Here is a 22606-nt window from a genome sequence, read left to right on the forward strand (position 1 = left end):
AGTATGACTATCAAAGTCCCAATGGAGAGGGTAGAATATCCTTTTTGGAGAACAAGATGCCCCGGTTTAACAGAAATTGTTATAGGGTGGGGCAGGATCTGGTTTGCATGCTCTCTGAGAAGTTCCCTGAGAAGGCAGGTAGTCAGCCAGAGGAGCAAAGTCTGTTGGAGTCAAGTTTTCTAAGAGAAGTGTTTGGACATACATTATCTAAGACCCAACTAGAAATATTAGGAGGAGAAAAAAAGGTGTCTGTTCAGGGAATACATACCTAGGGATATAAACTCTGCAAAATCCTTTAACTGCCAGGAAAGCTGTAAGCTGTCATATGGTATGGGGGTTGGGAAACGAAAGATTGGGTTGATGCATTTATGACTCAGAGAGTGAGTCTGTCCCTTTAAGGCCACACCTAGGTAAGTGACCTGTGGGAGGAAGTGGCTGTCAGGATTTAAATGTAACACTCTTGGATAAAAGACAGCTTTAGCTCGTTATTTTATATAAATTGACACTTTGAACCTTTTAAATGTTTGTACCATATTTAGATAAAGTATAACATAACATCCTTATAAGCAAATATGTAAATGAACTCTGATTTAGTAGTACTAAAGCTTGACAAGATCAGCAGAAAACACAAATAATTTCTTTGATAAAATCTTTCTCTGTAATGGTTTTTTGTAGATGTTACTCAGAGCAGAACAATATTAAGATAACCTTGTTATTTCATAGACATAGAGGATTTGATTTTAGTTTGACATGACCCTAGAAATCTTTTAGGCAACTCTTAGATTATATTCAACTTTAACTTTATCACATACCGAAGTTTTTTATTATGCACTTTTAAAACTTACTTAGACCTTTATATAACATACTAAACCCTATGATGGCTTTTTTTATCCCTCCTATTTGAAACAATCTTTAGGATAAACCCTTTTTTACAAAATCCTTTCTCATCCAAAAGCATTTATTTTTCCTTTAACTTTTCAAAAATACATTTATTACCTATCTATATCCTTTCCAGTTGTTTACTTTGTAACTCGTGTTTTAAAATTAACTTTATAAGAATTTTAAATTTATTATAGGGGCTGGAGCAACTAATTAGTAGCCCTTATTGTTTTAAGGAATAGGCATAGGCCTCATCTCCCTCAGGCTTGAGGGGATATTGTTTTAGGTGTGGAAACTGTGAGGGATTTTTGAGTTTTATTTGAATAGGGAGGGCCATCCTGGCTCACCCTACACTCATCTCATTAGTCCACACTGTGGAATCTTCTTTGTTTCTGAAGGAGGGGGCAGCAGAGATAGCTGCCTTGGGGGAGGAGAATTTGAGCTTTTAATTGAGATAGTAAATCCTGTCCCATCAGGGACACTGGAGTTTCAGGTACTACGAGGAAAGAGTGACAGAAGAGGAGGTCTCCCCAAGAGCAGGACAAAGGCCAGGTAAACTAGCACTCTAGGGGCTAGTCAGATTTTCCCCGAACGATAACTTTTGTCATTGGACTGGTGACCAGGAGAAAAAGGTAAAACAGAGAAATCGTCTCCACTGTCTAGGAGGAAAATGACCTTTTGTTTTTCTGCCATTATGGCTCCTCAACATTGATACCAAGAAGTAGAGTGTGGCCAGGAGGCTGGGACCCATCAATGCATAAGAGGTGGCACCTCACCTTCCATCAGGAGGCAGGGGGCACTTAGACCTTCAGTGGTTACCCTTGCAGAGGGCAGGGTCCTGGTTGGGGGTGGGGCTGTCTCCAGGGCTGTCCCCCCTTAAGCGTTCTCTGCAGAAGTGCCCCTCCTGTCCACCACTGTAGCAAGTTCAGGATGCAGGCCCCAGTCGGGTGGGGCCCTCTCTGAGAGCCGCAATGAGGCCATGGTGTCTCTTATCTTTTTCTCTCCTGTTAGTAAGGTCCCAGACATACAGACATAGCCATAAATACAGACATGGCTAGCAGTATTACTTGGCTCAATGACTTTTCCCTTCAGCCACAGTCTGAGTTTTTTATGAATATCTGGGGCTGACTGTTAGAAATTTATCTTTGAGGAGAAATTCTCTCACCTGTGACTCTGAGTCTACTGTGGTATGCTTTCTGATAGGTTGTTGCTGTAAAGTAAAGATGTTATTTTACATTGACACCTGACACTCTGGAGAGCAAGTCTCTGAACTGTTCTGGGCTTCAGTTTCCTCTCTTGAAGAATGGGGGATCTGGTCTAGGTTAAACTATGTTTTTCCACTATGAGATGACTGAAGTGACATTAATGCCACTTATCTTCTTTACCATTTTTTATTTTTTTAGTAATGCTAGGGAATTGAACCCAGCACTTTGCACATGCTGGGCAGACATTCTCCCATTGAGCTGCTACCACAGCCCCAAATATTATTATTATTTCTTACTTTGGCTGTACTGGGCTTGAACTCAGGACTTTATGCTTGTAAAGCTGCATTCTACTGCTTGAGCCATATAATCATTTCCGACCTGAGTGGCCTGGGCCAGAACCCATTGCTTTTCTAATGAGAGAAATTTGTATAGGGGACCTCAGTTTACTTTTTTTTTTACTTTTATAGAAAAGGTCTATTGTAATTTAAGGAGCCCTGTGAAAGCCACTTCTCTTGGTCACCCAAGGCATACTGAGGCCGACCTCAGTACAAAGCTTCCAACATCTACCAGCCAGAAGACTGGAAGATGCAGGTCCCATCTAGAAAGAACAAAACGTTAGGATCCTGTCTTTTAGCTAACAGCAGGCAGCCTCTTTAATAAAGACTATCTTTTTAATGAAGAAATCATTTGTAAAGTTAGAGAAGGGCATTCAGAGGACATTTCAGGCCAATAACAGTGCCATATGGGACAACTAGTGTTAATAATTGGAGGGAAAAATTTATGCTGAGGCCAAAGGTATAGAAAATTCTAAATGAGAAGTTTAGAGACCACAGTAATGTCTATTTAGTTATTTCTGGACCTATAACCTTGAGCTAACAATTGACTTACAAGGGTCTGATGCCCTGAGGTGTGAGGTGGGGCTAGGAGAGGGCTTGTGCAAGGTGCCACTCCCTCCACACACACCTGGGACAAATGACCCTGGCTGCCTTGGTCTGATCCTGCGGCCTGTCGCCCCTCCCCGCTTCCCTGTACTCTGCGTGTGTTTATTCTAGGGGAAGTGGTGGCAGGCCACAGCCATCGCCACGTGTGGCTGGCAGCCCAGGATTTGCTGGGTCCTCTCTATGGATTTTCTTAGCTATGGCAGGCGTTTTTGCTGTGTCCAGGAGCTGGCATTCTGTGCATAGGTGCGCCTGTTTGCTTTCCCTCCTCCCCTTGTGGGGGTGGAGTTAAAGCATAAGTGTGGCAGCTGCAGGTTTTTGCAAGCGCTTTTGTAAAGCAGCTGATTTAAAGTTACTTTAGACTGAGAGGCCTGGCAAACTAGTTGTAATAACTTAAGTCATAAGATACCATGCTACAGGTTTTCATGGGAAGCAGGGTCCCAGTAAGCCCAGGGAGGGGAAGTCAGACAGAGACAAAGGACACGTGGTGGGACCATGGAGGAGGCAGAAAAAGTGTGCTGACATCTTAGGTAAGGGAGGGGAAGGCAGAGCCTGGAGGCATGACACAGGCCTGAGGGATTAGCCATCACCTGTGTCTGTAGGTTGCCCCCATTGATTGGTACTGGAAGGCTTTCAGCAAAACAAAACCTCCACTCTCTGGTCGCCAAATAAATCCGGGGCTTTGTCTTAGCAAACCAGAAGGGAGCATGAGCTCTCCAGAGCTGGAACCGCTTGATACCAGAGTTGGCAAGGAGTGGCTTGCTTAGCTCCATGACAGGGAAAGTTTTTCAGGAAGATAGGAGGAGATAGGCATGGTAAGCAGTGCAAGAAGTCTGCTTACATGGGGAAGGAGGAGTTTTGGGAGAGGAATTTGCTGATTTAGAAACTGGTTTACAGGCTAATAGAATCTGTGCAGGGGAACAGAAAGTACAGAGGGACGGTTTAATGCAGAGATAGGGAAAGGATTGGACATAGGAAAGTTCTTTCTATTTACCAGCACGCTCACAGAGATTGTATAAATCCCTTAAAAAATTGGAATTGAAAGTGCCATTAAGTGACCATTTGGAGGCATTGTCCAATGGATATCGGGGCCAGGCCTGATTACAGAGAAAAATGAGCTTTCGTGGCTTAAGATCAGGCGTTAGGTGGAGGGGCCCAAGGTTGGCCAGGAGACATCCCATTAGGGGGGTCTGAAGGAATTTGGGATGGTCCAACTCCCATGGTGAAGGCCTGACCTGAGGAGAGATATGGCGGGCGTCCCCGAAATATCAGGTCCTCAGGAGAGAGAGAGAAATGTGGAAAACAACCCCCAGAAGGAAAGTCTTCACTACTGGGGCATCCACAGTCCCAAGTGGGGAACCCAGTTCCTGGGATGAGAGCAAGCTGCGACCTAGAGCTAGGGTTTTCGAGGAAATAAGAAGAGACCACAGCTCTGCATGTGAGGAGGACTCACTGAGGGAGAGAGGACCTTAAGGGAAGATTGGCCAGTGGTGAAAGGTGGTTAGAGGCACGCTAGGGTGAAGGAACTTCCCTGTGAGCTAGTGAGAGAGTGGCACTTTCTAGGATCAGGGGTCCTGGTAAAGCAGCTCAGATCCCGGAGGAAAGCCGGGAGAGCAAGGTCAGTGCTGGGAACTCAACCCGATCCCGGGTTTCGGCACCAAATTTAGGAAAAACTCTGCTCTCAAAGAAAGCTCATGAGAAAAGTTTCACATCCATAGAGCAAGGTTTAATGGCAGGCCCAAACTGCCAGGCTGGCTGGGGAAAAGATGGCGCAGCCCTGAGCCTGGGCAAGCAGTGGCTTTTATAGAAGGGGAGGGTAAGGAGGTTAGCGCATGTGCAGTAGTCTCTGGTAGGGTGGGGCTGTCTTAGAGCACGGGAATTTGTTTAACGGCGGGGCTGCCATTTTGGCTGATTCACAAAATGGCGACATCATTGTTCTATCAGTTTAAACTTCAAACATTTAAGATACAGGATGTCAAAGGGGTTATACAATAAACTAGTGGCAGAATGATGATCACTAAAGTTGATAAAGGTCTATTTAATCTCTTTTAGGAGATGATCGGTAGGCTCTTTAGTTGCATGATAGTTACATCACCATAAGAGGGTGTGATTTTACCGAAGTGTTTATTTAGAGAATAAATAAAAGCAAAAGAGGTGCACACGATGCCAAGTTGACAAATTATATAATAGTGACACCTTGGACTGTCTTACAGAGCTGAAACTACCTTAATTGGGATTCCCTTTCTGTGTCGTTTCAGATTGGGATTAGCTATAGTATAGATGTGTTTGTGATTTTAGAAGCAGAAATGAAGAAGCTATCATTCTTATGCATCATAGTTTCAGTATAGGGGCTGGATGCAGGAATGGGTCACATAGTCTGTTACTTCCCTTGTTTGTGTGAACATCCACCAGGTCCAAAGCACAGAATCTATCCTTGAACTCTATGAGTTCTGAGCTGTCAGCTTCCCTCTCAGGCAACCACATCACCCAGGATGAAGAAAGGTAGGTACCTTTGTTTCTCAGAACCATAAACGGTTGTTAAGGATAAACTGCTCTTATAGATTTTAATTCATCCTAAATAAATCAATTCGTATTTTTTCAGCCCCACTGTAGATCCTGTCTGCCAACCTGGCTTGCCTATCACAACTTCAGTGACAAATTCATCTACTTTTCATAGATTTCTGACAAGCCCAAATCGCATATGGTCTAATACCTGTAAAGATTCCTTATTCCATATAATGCACAGAGTAACACTTTTATGAGAAAACTCTAGTAGAACTTATAGAGTTAGAACTGTTTAACATTTAAAAGACAGAAATAACACATTTTACCCTTCTAAGTAAAATTAATTCTGATTGTAAGGTGAAAAGTGTGAGTTCAATCACACAAGAGCAAAAAACCCACTGTAAACGTGGGGAAAGAGAAGTACACAGCACAGAAATGGATGGAAGATTTGTCAGTCTTCAGCATATCATGACCTCTGTACATGACACCCATTCCCTGGTCCAATATAGTCCATTTAAAGTAGGCTGTTATGGGTTTACTCAGGCAAGGCTTGGCCTGGGGCAGTGGCTGACAAGGGGAAGGTTCTCTAGGAGTTCAGGCTCTATTCTTCTAAGCCATACAATAGTAGACCCATCAGCTCTTAGGACAAATCAGAAGCAGAGATTTCAGTCTTCACTTCACTCTTCTATCCAGTTCTCCATTTTTCTTTATAAGCAATGACTCAGTTTAAGCCACTTTGGCCCATATCCAGTCTTAGTGTGGAAGTTACTGAGCCTACTTGTCTCTTCCAACAATAATATATGATTTTTTAGAGCAAAATTCTCTTAATACTGGAAGAGAAAAAGTTCTTGTCTCAAAGCTATAGATGATAGTTTGGCAATGGAGGTCTAGGAAATATCTTCCTTTATTTAAGATTATTCTGTAGTATATGTTAGACAAATAGATGAGTTGAGTATAGAACCAAAGGTTTTTTTGCTCTCATAAATATTGTATTCCCTTTTCTACTCACTAATCTTTATTTTATAGGGAAGAGCTATATCTCCATCCTTAGTGTACCATTAAATTGGTGTACGTCACTTGCTTCCAAGTCTGCTTGGGTTGATACTGAAACCTGTTATCCTAGAAAATTTTCAGAAGCCATACAGACTCACAAGAATCCACAAATGCAATGCATTTAGAGCAGAAACTATCTCCTTTGGGACAATGGAGAAGAATGTAGTAATTAATGCATAATAGAGTACATTTCATCACAATGTTTCATCTTAAAATACACAATCCCAACTAGGCATTGTAGGAAATTTCAGATGGGCAACCAGATTGAAGTTGGTGCATTTAAAATTTTATTTTATAAGAAGCTGGAGGAAATAGGTGCAGGATTCTGTGTTCCTTTGGCATATTTGAAGAGGCATATACATTCCAAATCCTACAGAAATTTTTATTCTCAGATTGTCAAAATAATACATGCTAAATATCAGTTCTAAGTTATATGTGAATATAATGCAATTTGTATAAATTAATACATATATTTATTTCAATTACTGCAATTAAGAGTATAAATAGAAAAACAATCAAATATTTCTAGACAAATACAGTATTCTGCATAACTACACATGCAGTGTGTATTTTGAAACTTGAGTTTATAAAGCGAGTTTATTATGAAGCTGTGCACAGTAGTTAGTGCCCGTGATCTCAGCACTTGGGAGGCTTAGATTGATGCAGGAGGATTGCAAATATAAGGCTAGCCTACACCACAAAGTGATACCCTGTCTCAAAAGAGGTAAGAATGTGTTGATTGAGTTACTTCTAAATATGAAATACATCTCAATCTCTGTTTAAAAATCTAACTGTATATTTCAACTCATCATAGCTACACATCTCTTTAAATTATTGGATTTAGAAAGCTAATGTTTGAAATGTGTTTTTAAGATCACATCTACTCTTATTTAATGCATATACAGCTATTCATATTACTTGGAAATTCTCATTGTGTAGTCAGTATATATCATTAACAACACAAATAGCAGACAAAAATTATTCCACAATCTGCTCTAAGAATGTCCTTGCCTGTATAAACATTTTTCTTTCATCAGGCAAAATTTCCTTCTACCTTGTACCTGCCGAGCAATTGTTATTCCTGGGACAGTACCTGTAATGCTAGTCTGAAACAAGATTAGCATGAGTGTATTTATGGGAGCAATCTTTCTTTTTCTATAATAATTGGGTTTCATGGTAATAACAAAACTTGGCAAATTACATATACCCAATGAACTACATTATCCTCATATGTAGAGGGTGTAGGAAAATCCCAAAAGAAGTTAAAACTAAAATAGAGTGAGTACTTTATCCTGATGTTTACACAGTCATAATACAGGTGTTACCTGGAGGCAGGTATGTCTTGCTGCCTCTGAGGGGAACTGAAGGGACTTATATGTAAAACAGACCCAAGCTGGCCCCTCCTGTAACCCCATCTTCTCTCATGCACCAGGTGTGGGAATAAGGAATATAAAAAGGAATCTTTTATAATAGAGGTAATTATTTTCTGACTTCAATTATAACATATACCAAAAACAATGACAACAAAATCTTCAAAGTTAAAATGATTTTGCTATTGGCTGTCATCATCAATGCACATAATTAACTTAAAAGTTTCGACTTACTGTTATCAAAAGAACTAAAGAAATAAACTAAACTTATTTCAGTTGGTTATTGCCTATTCTCATTGTTACTATCAAAATTTTCAGATTTTAAGAGGACAGATTAAAAGAAAAAGAATCTTCTTGTTAGAAAATAATAGATCTCAGAATAACTATCTAAATATCAGAAATTATTCTAGCTCCCGATTTCACTATTTAGCAGGAATTATATAGGCACATCTAAGGTGGTGGTCATTTCATGCTCTTAACTGAGTCAGTATCTAAAATTGAAATTCAATTTTAAACATCAAAATGTTAATAGTGATAACATTGAAAGACAAGTTCTGAACACAGGATTAATGTTATCTTGTGATTCTACCTTTAGTTTTTGCTAGTTCGATTTTGGTTAGAGATGATAAAAAGCCCTATTCATCATTCACATAACTGGTCAATTTAGTCAAAAATTAGCTTAATTCAAAGGCAGGAAAAATAATGAACTTCTTTCAGGGAAAAAGTTACTTTCATTTATTATATTCTTCTTATTATTATTCCAGGGAAAATTTCAGGTATAATGCAAATGTATGTAAGCTAAAATGCTACATTTAAAAAATTGTCAAAATATAAAGTTAGGACTTTAGCTACAAATCCTTACTACAATGACCTACATGTCTAACACAAATGCACACCAATTTTTTGTCTAAGTTACTTGGCAACCAAGAGAAGAGGCCATACGGCAGAAGTAAACAGAATATATTTTCAAGAGGAGCATGGAGTATTGAAGTGATTTGGTAATTTCTCGCTGTTGTCAGTGAAAAGATTCAAACACAACCATGCTGAAAGAGGACTGTTTGAAGAAAATAAGGGGGTGGATTGTTTCCACCACATACAACATAAATGGAAATATTACATATAAATAAGGAATGAGTAGCAAGAATATTAATATGTTCATAGTGGGATTATTCCCTACAAGTAGTGAGCTATCTGCCTTTCAAAGATTTTATAGGTCACTGATCCTATCAATATCAGCTAGGCATGCAGAATTTGATCCACTTGAATTTTAGGAACTTCCACATCCCAGTAATGTGTCATATTCCCATTCAGAGACAGATGAAAAAATGAATCAGAACCAGAAAATACAAAGACCTCTCTAACCTTTATGTGCCCCGCCCCCACAAGTCAATACTGAATCTTAGGATTAATTACTCATAATTTTGTTTGAGAAAAATTCCTACAAAGAATATACTGAAGGCCACTGTTAGCCAATTTCTTAAGTATCATTGTTAGGAAAGGAGGTTCCTTGTAAGCACACTGAGAGCAGTACCAAAGTATAAATTGAACCTGCCCCAAAGAAGCAGTGAACAATGCTGATTTCAAGTAGAAGATAATTTAAATCCACTGGTTGAAATACAGGTGCAATATGCCTTGTGGTCCCAAACCTGCCTCACTTTTGGGAAAATTCAATTTTAACGAATAAAATTTCATCCACTGGTTAAGTCCTGGTGATTTGTCTGGAGAAATTACCCTAACAAGTAACTTCTATGTAATAATCTCTCAAGGTCATAAAATGTATGATTTGCCAAAATCCTTTGGTTTTTTGCTTTGGAAAGCAGGAATTTTCAGAACCATAATAAGGTATTAGCCAGGTACAAGCTAAAGAGAGAAATGTTGAACAACTGTCTCCTCAAAGTGTTTAGAGCTTTGAGAGATTGTGTAGTGGTTTCCTCTCCTCTCCTATTTCCCTACCCTTTTCTTCCATTTCACACAGGACCATTGCACTTAAGCTCCATCCATATGTGGTCAGCTTCTGCTGCTTTCTCTTTTGCTGTTTTCCTCCCCAGTGTTGCATGGTTGCTGAGCTCCAGTGTACTGAAAATGTAGAATGGTTCTATTTTTTAGATGTAGATTTTAGGTCTTCAGTTATGTCTCTTCAACAGACTTCCTGAGGGAAGTAGAATTTGTCTCTTAAATCCCTAATCAGAAACCAGTAATGAGGTACCTTCATCAAGTCTGAGGGTGACCATCCAGCCCCTCTGCATTTATTTTCCTAGAGTCCAGTCTATCTGTGGCTTGTAATTAATTGTAATTGATTGAAGAGAATTTCATTGACTTTCCTTGCTTCTCATGCAATATCTCAATGTTTTTTGTCATTTCTTCTAACAGCTACTGGGTGGGTCTACAAGTGTTGATGTCCAACAGATAATGATCGTACACTCTGCTTCCTGCAGACAACAAAAGCTTCAGAGGGAATGAGTATCAGTACCACCTACCTCCCTGTTGAGAAGAAAAGAGAAGTGGACAAGGAAGTGTTATCTTAAGAATACTTTCTGCAAATCTTATACCAGCCTTAATGCCTCTGCTTCATAGATCCTTTCCACGTGGCCAATAGGTATTTGGATACCTATTAAGCCTAGTTGCTTATTATAATTTTTGTGTCTATGGGGAATGCAAGGTGGGAAAAAAGAAGACTGGGACACAACAAAACTACAAAATGTGTAGCATTTTTTAGAGGCTTTGTGTTCTTTAAAACATAACTGAGAAAAGGAGGAAATGCTGCCTCTTTGGAGGGTGGAATAAAGGGACTATACTTTTATGTGACTTCCTTTTCACACATCTGCTACTGGCAGAGAATGAGAACTAGAAAACATTGAAAGAAAGGGCTTCTTAGTTCGGTAGCAAGCACTGAACCCAGGATAGCCTCCATAATTGCCACAGAAGCACAAGCTCCAGTATCACCTATGCCTTTGTCTTTTAGAAAGAAGAACGTGGTTTTTCACCTACAATGATGCCCTCATAGAGGGACATGTAGATATTATAGACTAGCTATGTCCATGAATGTAGAAGGTACAAGTTTGAAAAGATAGAGACATAATGCTTTTTGGAAATGCTGAGTTTGAAGCCCCTGTGAGAAAAGAAGGAAATGCATGTTGGCAAACATTAAGTATAGTTCTGAAATTCTCAGGATAGTTTTGACCAAAAGCTAATGAGGTACAGTGGCCTCTTTAGTTAGAGCCATCATTGTGGGTGACATGTCCAAGTGAGAAAGCAAGAGAGGGGAAAGCTGTCCACAAGGAAAGCCAGCATTTCAACAGAGAGAAGAGAAGAAATTTTAAGTTGGTTTTGCTTTATATGAATTAATATTTAATATTCTATGTGAATATTTAATACGGTTCTAACCATATTTCTTGAATTATTTAAAAAAAGAAGTAAAATAAATGTGAGGAGTTATACTTTCAAAAATGGCAACACATAGTGGTGAAATGCCAGGCTAACATATGATGAAATAGACTGTAATCATTAAGTATCACGGGGAAAGAAAAAGGAAGCAGAATGAAAAGTTTCAAAATAATGGCTAACTTACAAAGAAGCCTGTATGCCACCCCCATGTAGAATTCATGAATAATGTACAAATTAAAGAAGAAACCAATGAGAATGAGTGTTGTGATATTTCTAGGACAATTCAGAGAAATGTTTCAAATTATTTTATATTAGTTGCTGTCTCACTGGTTTTTAATGTATATCATAAAGAAAAGTGGCAAGATTATATTCAGTATTTTTGTTTATGTCTCTTGATGATTCTGGCTGGGAATCTTTGATTAAAAACAGTAATCAAGGCACACTAATGGCAGACAGTTTTAGATCGTTGTGGGCTTAACATAATAGGGCTATATTTTTTTTTTACTGGCAAAATTACATATATAAACTCTTTTAAAGCGCATATAGAAATAATATATTCAACACCATAACATACTGTAAAGAATCATAAATAATTAAATGTTAAGTACACTTCTTTAAAACTGTAACTGTGATGTATTTGAGAAAAAGCACTTTACATTTTACCATTTTAAGTCTGAAAAATCTCTGAGTACATGAATATTTTTGTAAGCAAGACTGTTTTCCAGAATAGTCTTACTTACTCAACATCCTCAATGCATCTTTTTATACTAATTCTTTAGGTCTACTTTTCAATAAATAGTTTTTAACCTTCTTACATTCTGACTACTTCACATTCACTTCCATACTAAGTTAATAATTAAATCAGTAACTCTGTATCTAATGCTCATACACACCTCCTTTGAATCATTTGACACACTAATCAGAGAACTATTTCTTGGTGTTCTTGGTCTGGTGAAACATCACATAAATTTGATTTGTTACTTATTTTCAATGATTTTCCATCAGGAATATGGAAAAGGTTAAATCTGTTATGATTAGCTCTCTATTCCTATAATCATGAATTCTTTCTGATCAACTTAGAAAGCTTGGTAGTATTTGAAGAATTTCCCTCAGATAGTTGAAACAATATGAACCAAATCTCAGATGTTGTTTCTGAATAGTTAGAATTTTACCCATGTTTACTTTACTTTACAAGCTTTAAAAAAAATTGGAATAAGCATTTTGTATTAGTGTTCCATCACTATAAGAAAATACCTGAGAAAACCAACTTAAAGAAAGGTTTTTTTTTTTTTTTTTTGGCTAGAGGTTCCACAGGCTTTATGCCATTGTTGCTTGAATCCATTGATTCTAGACCTGTAGAAAGGGAAAAGATCATTTGTAGTAGAACAAAGATGATGATGACCTCAATCAGAGAGAGAGATTGGAGAGAGGAGAGAGACAGCAAGGTAAAGGGAGGGGGACAAAATATACTTTGTCACCCCTGTAACCTATCTTCCAATTACGTTCCACTTCCTCAGATTCCATAATTTTCCAATAACCCATCAAATCATGAATGGACTTTCCATGGATTAATCCATTGATATAGTCAGAGTCCTTATGATCCAGTAACTTCCCAAAAGACATACATACCTTTCAACATTGTAGCACTTGGATCCAAGACTTCAAAACATGAGCTTCTGGGTGCATTTTAGATCCAAACTATAAAACACATTGTATCTTCTGGTTAAAAATAATGCTAATTTAATTTAAAATAGCAATTAAAAATCAATTATTTAAAGAAAAATTTCCTCAAAACTAATAATCATTTTAATCTTTTGTTTTTATTTTAAAAAGGAAAGTAGGTTTTTCTTTTAATTATCATTTTCCAAAATACACTTGTACTAAAAAGTATCCTTCATTCCACAAAAAAAGTAATTCTTTATGTAACTATAACATATAACTTTTTGTTTTTTTACTGTGCTGGGGCTTGAACTCAAGGCTTCACCTTAAGCCATTCCACCAGCCCTTTTTTGTGAAAGATTTATTTCTAGACAGAGTCTTATGACCTATTTGCCCAGACTGGCTTCAAACTATAATCCTCCTGATCTCTGCCTCCTAAGTAGCTAGGATTACAGGTGTGAGCCACCAGCACCTGGCAAGCTATAACTATTTTATATGACTGAATTTCTGCCAAAAGGAAGATTGTATCAAATGGACTAAAAGAAAAGATTTTATTTCTATTAAGAAGTTGCTGTTTCATGAGAGAACAATGGAGATTGCATTAAGTTTTTGTTGATTAAGCATTTTAAAACACCTACCACAGGTGAAGAATGTGTTTTCTATCCTCCTGATGTTTCCTTCCACGTGGATGGATCTTCTGTGAATATGACTCTTTAGCCTCTCCCCTCGCAGAATGTAAGCCATGACTTGCTCGACTGATGAGTTTGATGTGTTTGCCTGCAGAAATTGAGCACTATGGCTTCTGTCCCTCACATTTTCTTTTTGAGGAGCAACCCGCTATCTGAGACGTTCTATTTACAGGGTAAGAAGTAAGAGACTTCCGCAAAATCGGTGACTGGGTGGCTAAATTTGTTCTTGCAGTACACACCAAAGATACGGTGTCCAAAAATTGTCAGTAATCAAGTTAATGTTTTCAATGCTGTTCGTATGCAAAGGTTTCTATACCTTGTCCACTCCCAAATCATCTTCTACCTCACACTTTTAAAGAAATAGATGGAGAACAATTATTGCTGGCTTAATTTGAACTTGCATATTATAGAATAGTTCATTTTCTTGACAGTAACAAATAATTTAAGAGCAAATATGGGATATAAGTATCAAAGAACTTAGTAATTACTTAAAATAAATAATACAAGTTTTGGACTTTGGAAGGAAGTAAATATGCTTTGTCTCTTTTTCGCTTCCCTCATTATATCAGGAAAAAGTTAGTGACCGAACTAGAGTACATCAAGATATGTTATAAACACTGAATTGGTAACTTCTGAAAACATTCAGATTCTTTGAAACATCTCAATGTTGCAAAACATGCAAATTGGTCAGTGCTATCTTATTCAGAGGTTGATTTTCTATATTTACAATTATAAGGAATTTGATAAAGGAGGTATCTTATGGGGTCTTGCCTCACCTCTCGTGAATGTTAAGGCTATAGAAGGTATTTTTAAGGACTATCAGTTTCAATGAAAACTATTTGGGTCTCACCTCATATGATGGGGACGTTTGGCTCACAAGGGCACAGGGTCCTCCTTGAGACTCCACAGTAGCTCTAGCACTCCTCTGAGTGAGGAAAGCAGGGAGGAGTGAGTTATGTCTTTTTTTTAAATTCTAACAATGGTTCCAGTATGCAAACCCTCAAATCCAGTTTCTCTCCCTGTTCTCTGCACAAAATTTAATAGACAAGGAGGGTCTTTTCTGACAGGACAGTAGCTGTGTCATAAAAGCTGCTCTTATTTCTCCCAAGTCAATCCATCCCATAACCTGCATGACAATATGATTTTTTTGTCCCAAAACCTTTATTAAAGGTAGAAAATTACTTTTAGAAGTACAGCTTTTGGAATATATAAGATATCAATAGAGTTTTTTGTTTACATTCAGGTGAATGTAGAATGGAGATAAATTTTGACTAAATGAGGTTCTCCTAAAGAAACCCCTTTTCTCCACGTGTGATTCTGGACTTCTTGGGTCTCAGAGCAACTGTTTTGAAAGTGAAATTGTGACAGTGTCCTGGGGATGAAGACACAACAAACAGAAGGACCTAAGGAGTGTAGTAACCAGAACCGTTCCAATTCCAGGACTGGACAGAGTGGCTTAAGTGGCAATGTGAGCTTCTGTCTTCTTTTGTGCTTTATCTAGAATCAATTTAACAAAAATATCAAATTATGGAAATATGTATATATTTACATGTCCTATAAAGATGAAAAACCTTGTGAAGAAAATATTCTCCCCAACAAATTAGAGTCTGTCGGATTCATTTCATATGAATCAGTAAATTTTTATATGGACACACACACATACATACACACATAAACCCCATGTGCAATGTAGGAAAAATGCTAAAAATATCACAGAACAAATGTTAACAGGATGTTCTTTCAGGCAGAGTCTTTTCATTTTGCACCTTCACACTTATGAATATTCAGTACATTGTATTCTTTAGAAGCTCAAACAGTGTTGTTAACATTCTCAATTAAACAGCAAAATCTTCCTAATTCTTGGGAAAATTTGTTTTTTTTAAAACAATTATCTGCAAATAATGGATAGCATGTCTTCAAAAATGAATACTTTTCTGTGCACTACATTTCTCGTATATAGTCTATATAAAGTAAAGCAATAATATTGGTGAAACTAACTATGGAACCACTAGAGATATAACTTCTGTAAAAACAACACTTCAAAGTAGAAAGTGGTTTTCATTAGAGAGGTCAGATGTTTACAGAAAGGGTTTTAGAAATCTCACTGATTTGGGGGAGACTATATTAAGAAGAAAGCAAAACATATTCACCAAAGAAGAGAAATGAAAATATAGCTCCCTATAAGGTATTTTAAATAGAACTAGCATGGAGAAAAGAATATTTGTAGTTGAAATAAATGAAGAGGTCATAAAATCATACCAGATTTCAATATTAAATAACAGTAACTAAAGATCAAATTTAATTTCACCCAAAACCAGTGCTCCAAAGTAAACAAGAAGATAAACATAAAAACGACTCATAACTGACATAAAATTGTAAAATATAAAGTTATGGTCCCAAGTGAAGGTTTTTAAAGGGAGAAGGAAAAACAAACATTTTGCCTCAGAAAACTAAGCAGTTCTAACAAGATGTCAAAATGCAGAGGCATACGAGGAGTAGAAGAGACGTTATTGGAGTCAAGCATTTTCAGTGAGATGACAGCCATGGAGCTCTCAGAGATTATACAGGAGCGGCTTCAGCCAAGAGCTGCAGGTTTGCTGGTCAGAAGAGAATAGATGGGCTGGAGACAGAATCAGTCACACCCAACTGAATTCTTAGCTGATCTCATGATTACTTGTGAAGAATGCAGTATATAGTATACTTAGTAATGAATAAACATGTTCTCCAGCTCTTACCTCTGTTCTAGACCATTCATATCAATGCCAAGTCTTTGTCTTTTTGTTAGATTATATATATTGCACAAATAATTGGACTTACATAAAGGCAAATTATTAAAAGTAAATATTATTATTAATGTGGGTTTTTTTCCCCTAAGCATCTAGGAAAGTCTTGACTATATATATTTATGGAGGAGTATTGTTCTGGTAATTAAAATATGCTATTTCTTTAATAAAATAAAGGTATATTAAGATAAAATTATGTAATAATTGGATGTTACTCCTTTCTCTCTGTATGTGACATTTAGAAATGGAGCATGTATCTTTAGAACCTCTTGTTTTCGAAGTAGCAACCAAAAGGGCAAATTCTAAAGATTCATGCTTGGTAAACAAATGATAATTATTTCAAATGCAAAAACTGAGTTGCTATAATGACAATCATTTTGTATTTAAAATTACATTTCTTTATTTTAAACATTATTTAGGCTACAAACTACAATGTAAGATGAGAAATTAGAATGAATATCCCACAGGCAGGGCATGGTCAGTCATACCTGCAATCCCAGCCAGAGACCTGAAGAATCATGATTCGAGGCAAGCCGGGGCAAAAAGTTAGTGAGATTTCATCTCAGAAAACAAGCAAGCACACTAGTCACAACTGCAACACCATCTTCACATGAGACATGGTAGAAGGATCCTAGCCTAAGACCTGCCCAGGCAAAAAGTATAAGACCCTATCTGAAAAATAACTAAAGCAAAAAGGCTGAGGGCAGACTCATGCAGTGCACAGCTTAGCTAGCAAGCACGAAGTCTTGAGTTCAAACTGCAGTGCCATCAAAGAACAAAATAAGAGAAGTTCTTTATTCCAGTATGGGTAATAGGTTAATTAGAATTTATTTTTAAGTGTATTAATTGATATTGGGAAAATTGTAGATTTGATATACTAGCTAGGTAGCTAGATATAAATTAAGCATATTTTAAACTAAAATGTACTTGAAATCCTCCATTTTCTTTTTGTGATTGCCTATGCACATATTATTTTAATGCAGTGTAAGTCAAAATCATCCTCTAGAAACAAGTCAGTACAGATAAATTTATCTATACGATATTCACAGTATTTAGAAAATTCTTCTAATTTCCATAAAATATCTTTCTTGCTCCAAAGTTCTCTAAAACCTATTTATCTACAGCTGATTTAGAACAAATGAACTATACAATAGCAGCACAAAGAGGCTGATTTTTTTATCTTTAGACATCATAGTGTGTGCAACGCAGGTCTGAATAGCCTAGTGGAGCTGACACACATTGACCTATGCACATATTGTGCTACAAATAATAAAGTTACAAAGCCATAGATTGCTTTTAAGTACATTATACTGAAAGTATAAATGAATTTAATAGATGATGAAATTTATAATTGCAGGGTTTTAAGCTTCATTATAGGGCTGCTGGAATGGCTCAAGCAATATGCACCTGCAAGTGTGAGGCCCTGAGTTCAAACCCCCATGCTGCCAAAATGTTCATTATATTACAAACTCAAAAATATATTAAGACACAATCAAAAGGACTCTGAAACATCTCAGAGAAAAATAACACTAATATATTAAAAATCTTAAATTTTTATATTAATTTTGTTGTGAGTAAAATATGGTTTTAGTTCTAAGATTGAAGCAGAACACAGAACTGCAAAAACATACTTGAGGAGGTGTACCCTTGTGGCACTCCCATGTATTATGGCCCAATTTGGTTCATCTCTTTTATTTTTTCCTTTTATATCCTTAGTCCCTTTTTTATGTGGTTTCAATCAGTTTAAAAATTCTATATTCATTCTTTATTTGTAGAGAGGCCATGAACCATATTCACCTTCTTAACTTCCTTCTTATACCCTCTCCTCTCATGTGTGACCTCCCCTTAATGTGACCTGTTTTTCATAATATTACTGCATTTGTATTAGGTCCATATTCTACATATGAGAGAAAGCATGTGACTTTTGGGCTTCTGAACCAGGCTAACCTCACTTAAGGTGATGCTCCATTTCCATACATTTACCTGCAAACTCAAAATTGCCTTCTTCAAGGCTGTTTACAATTCCATTGTATATCAATACCACATTTTCTTAATCCACTCATCAGTAGTGGGGCATCTTGGCTGTTTCTATAGCTTGGCTATTGTGAATAGTGCTGCAATAAACATGGGTGTGCAGGTGTCTTTATTGTAACCTGACTTACATTCCTTGGGGTATATCCTTAAGAATGGAATTCCTGGATCATGTGGCAGTTCTGTTTTTTATTCTGTTTTCCATAGTGGTTGTACTAGTTTACATTATGGCCAGGGATGTTGAGCATTTCTTTGTGTGCTTTTTAGTCATTTGGACTTCTTCCTTTAACAAAACTCCCTTCAGTTAATTTGCCCATTTCTTCATTGGGAAGATTTTTTTGGAAGTTTTTTTTTCTTTTTGAGCTCCCTGTATATTCTGCTTATTAATCCCTTGTCAGAAGTATAGCTAGCCAAGATTTTCTCCCATTCTGTGGTCAGCCTCTTCAATTTAGTGATCATTTTTTGGTTGCTGAAGCTTTTTAATGTCATTTGGTTCCACTTATCAATCTTTACTTTTAGTTGCTGAGCCATTTGAGTTCTTTTAAGGAGGTCATTGACAATTAGGCAATTTTATTTTGAGCTAAGTTATATAAGAGCAAACAATAATGAAATATTAAAAGAGGTTTTGCCTATATGGTGAAAATTCAGATTTTTTTTAATTTTAAAGTTATTTGTCAGAAAAGGAAGTGCTATCCTAATATGGGGGAAATTATTTAAGAAAATACATCCTATTCTAATCCAGTAAAATCAGTATATTACTGATATTTTCTACAGTGCTTTGTCCACAAAACAATTCTTTCCTCAAATTCTTTTTTTTGGTGGTGGGGCAGCACTGGGGTTTGAACTCAGGACCTCACACTTGCTTAGCACATACTCTTACTGCTTGAGCCACTCCACCAGCCCTATTCAAATTCTTTTTGAGGGAAAACATTTAAATAAATTTCCAAATTAAAAAATGCAATATACACATGAAAAGTAGTATATTTCTAGACTGTATTGTCTTGGAAAGAATAGCTAGTATTTCAAGAATTGCACAATAAATTCCAATCAGTCCTTTCCTGGATTTTCTCAAAGATATTTCCTTTTGCTTATCTATTTTATTTTTACGGTTTCAACTGTAATGTCTCCTTTTCATGTATGATTTTATTTTCATCTTCTTTATGATATATTCTTGGTAATCTAAATAAAGTTCTGTCAACTTTGCTTACCTTTTCAAAAAATGATTTTTTCCCTGTTTTGTTTTTCTGTTTTGAGATAGGGTTTCCTTAAGTGTTCCAGGCAGGCCTAGCCATGAACTCACTATCCTTCTGCCTAAACTCTGAAGTGATAGGATCACAATAATGTACTTTTTATTTTATTGATCTTTTTGTGTATTTTCCTTTAAATTTCATTAATTTCTTCTGTGATTTTCAGTACTTCCTTCGACTAATTCTGGTTTTGGTTGTTCTTCTTTTCCTAAGTCTTTCAGGAACATTGTTAGGTTGGTGAGTAGGTATAACATATTTTAGTTTTACTTAAAATTAATTCCCAAACATAATTATTACATATATCATGTGTTTTTAGTCCAAAGTCTAAAAATAAAGATCTCCAATACAAGCCATTGAAGTAATTATCTTTAAAATGTAAATGCCCAAATAATGTATCATGTTTTGCTTTAGAGAACATTGGCTGTAATGGTTAATTTTTGGTGTTGACTTGAATGGATTACGGTAGAAGATAAAGCATTATTTTTAGGTGTGATTGTGATGATGTTTCTGGGACAGATTATCATTTGAGCCAATAGACTGATTAAAGAAGTCTACCTTCGCCAATGTGAGTAGACAACTACCAAACCATCAGGCCTGAATAGAACAAAAAGACAGAGCAAGGACAAATTCTCTTTCTCTCTGCTAGGCTGGAACACACACATCCCCAGTCCATCAGACACTAGCCACTGTGTTTCTTGAACCTTTGAACTTAGAATTAATTGCACCACTAGCTTTTATGTTTCTCCAGCTTGCAAAGATCAGAGGGACCTTCTTGACTTCTGTGATTGTGTGAACCAGTGTTCATGATAAATTCCCTCATTTACATTTACATATTACCACAGAATCATGACTAACACATGTCCTCATCAAATTAGTGAAAGAGTGTGTGGGGGAAAAGATTCTGTAGTAAAAAGAAATCAAGTAAATCTGAATGTTATATCCTCCTTTTTAACATGTTTTTAAATTCAGGATTCCCTAACCTTCTTTGACAGCATACTATCCTTAGTGAGAACAATTCTGTGAAATCAGTTTTTGAATTAACAAAATTATAAAAATGTTGATGAATATTAATTATATCTGAAATGGAAGAAAAGTGAAATAATGAAATGGGAGTACATTACTGGACATGTTAAAAGTGAAAGGGTATTATTGTACATTGATGTACATATATACTCTGTATATCAAAAATTGAAAACATCAAGCTATGCCACAGAATTCTTTATATGGTCCATATGGGAAACATGTTCAACCTATACTTGCTATCAACAATAACAATTTCCATAGCTACAAAGTAATGAGTAGTAAAAGGAAACAAACATAGAAATTGTGTGATAGTCTGCTTGCATGAAATGAAATTATATGGAAATATCTGCCTAAATAAATTTAAAACCTTCATATCTCGAGAAGCTTGACTCATACTATCCTTAAATCTTATGCATCAGCTATGCTAAAATACTGATATGATCTCAATTTCCAGATATAATTCATTCACTTAACAATCTTAGAAAGCAATGTATCTAGATTTTTAACATAGTGCCTTTAAATAACCAATTGTTGCATTGAAACTAAGCTCTAGAAAGAAAAACCATGGAATAGTAGTGAAAGCATGAGAAAATAGAAATTTACTAATGTGATATTTAGCCATCATGACCTGGCTGTGATATTCACCTAAAACCTAATATTTTATGCTAATGCTTTCACCTGTTTTTTCTTTAATGTTTCAAACTCACTTTTTGCTCACTGCCATATTTAGAAAAGAAAAGAACATACACACATGGGTTATCTTTGATTTATCAGAAGAGAACAATTTTCAGACCATCTTCCAAAAGTAGCAAAATTTGGAAATTTAACTCCATTCTAGATTATGCCTTTTGATAATCACTTCACTATTCATGGTAATTATCAGAAGATGGAACAATTATATATTTATTTGACTTGCTGATCTGTGAAAATTCCAACTATTTTCAGCAAATTATACTATTGAGTATGAAAAGCTAAAGAATAGTCACAAACATCAAACTAGTAATTCAAGTTGCCCAATTTCCTGCAATGCAATAGGTTTGAAAAGGAAATTATCTGTCCTTCTATCATCTATCTATCTATATCTATCATCTATCTGTTACATAACTTTATATAAAATATAAGACCTTTAAAATTATGCATTTATACATACTGTGGAGTAAGTAAAGTTGAACTTAGAAAAATGATTCATAAGGAAGTCTATTCCCAAAAATTCTCAAGAAGGAACATAAAAAGAAAGATTGGGAGCAAAATAAGTGACTATAGGCCTTCAATAACAGCATGTATAATAATCACAGGAGTATAAATAAAATGAACTTTATATTTTATCAACAGAACTTTGTGGAGAATATCTACATGTTTAATATTGCAATAGAAGGTAAACTTCATTTTTAAAAATCCAATGGAAAAGGAAATAAAGTTGAATTTACATGTTCTGAAGGTGTAAATAAATATGGAATTATGTGAAAGAGAGTGAGCAGTATAAACAAATGAAGAAAGAAATTAAAAAGATTAAAGTATCAGACAATTCATCACAACATAGTCAGGAGTGCTATGAGTAGGAAATGATGCTGGATGACTTGTCCAGGTAGGTTTTGTCCCCGCTTCTGGATCCTGATACTGATTACTGTGGAGATTTGTGCTTTAGCTGGTCTGCATCTCTCTGGAAGCCACATAAAGACAGTAGCTAGAATAGCTTGTTATACTTAATTGCTTTCTTTGACTTGACCTCATCTTCATGCAGGATGCTGTGTAACAGGACTGCTCATTTACACCTCAAGTAAGGGATACAGAAGAGGAGGCTGTCTGAGACTTGCTTCTTCCATTTCTTGGGATGCATCTT

The 22606-nt window shown here is 36.4% G+C and overlaps 1 long non-coding RNA gene across 13 annotated transcripts in view; it reads right to left on the bottom strand.

Annotated features, from left to right (window-relative positions):
- Positions 1-22606, bottom strand: part of LOC141422445 (uncharacterized) — a 178865-nt gene that overhangs the window by 13517 nt on the left and 142742 nt on the right. For 7 of the 13 annotated variants that reach the window (XR_012446993.1, XR_012446979.1, XR_012446983.1 and 4 more), the window contains 5 exons: positions 15086-15179; positions 14533-14607; positions 13632-13770; positions 12964-13032; positions 6845-10431 (listed from right to left, as the gene is read on the bottom strand). This is a non-coding gene — a long non-coding RNA (uncharacterized lncRNA). Of the gene's footprint in view, positions 1-6844; positions 10432-12588; positions 12688-12963; positions 13033-13631; positions 13771-14532; positions 14608-15085; positions 15180-22606 lie in introns of those variants that run through there. The other 6 variants (XR_012446984.1, XR_012446988.1, XR_012446994.1 and 3 more) reach the window with 4 other exon arrangements.

Source organism: Castor canadensis, chromosome 4 (assembly GCF_047511655.1).
Source record: "Castor canadensis chromosome 4, mCasCan1.hap1v2, whole genome shotgun sequence".
In the NCBI taxonomy this organism is placed as follows: Eukaryota; Metazoa; Chordata; class Mammalia; order Rodentia; family Castoridae; genus Castor; species Castor canadensis.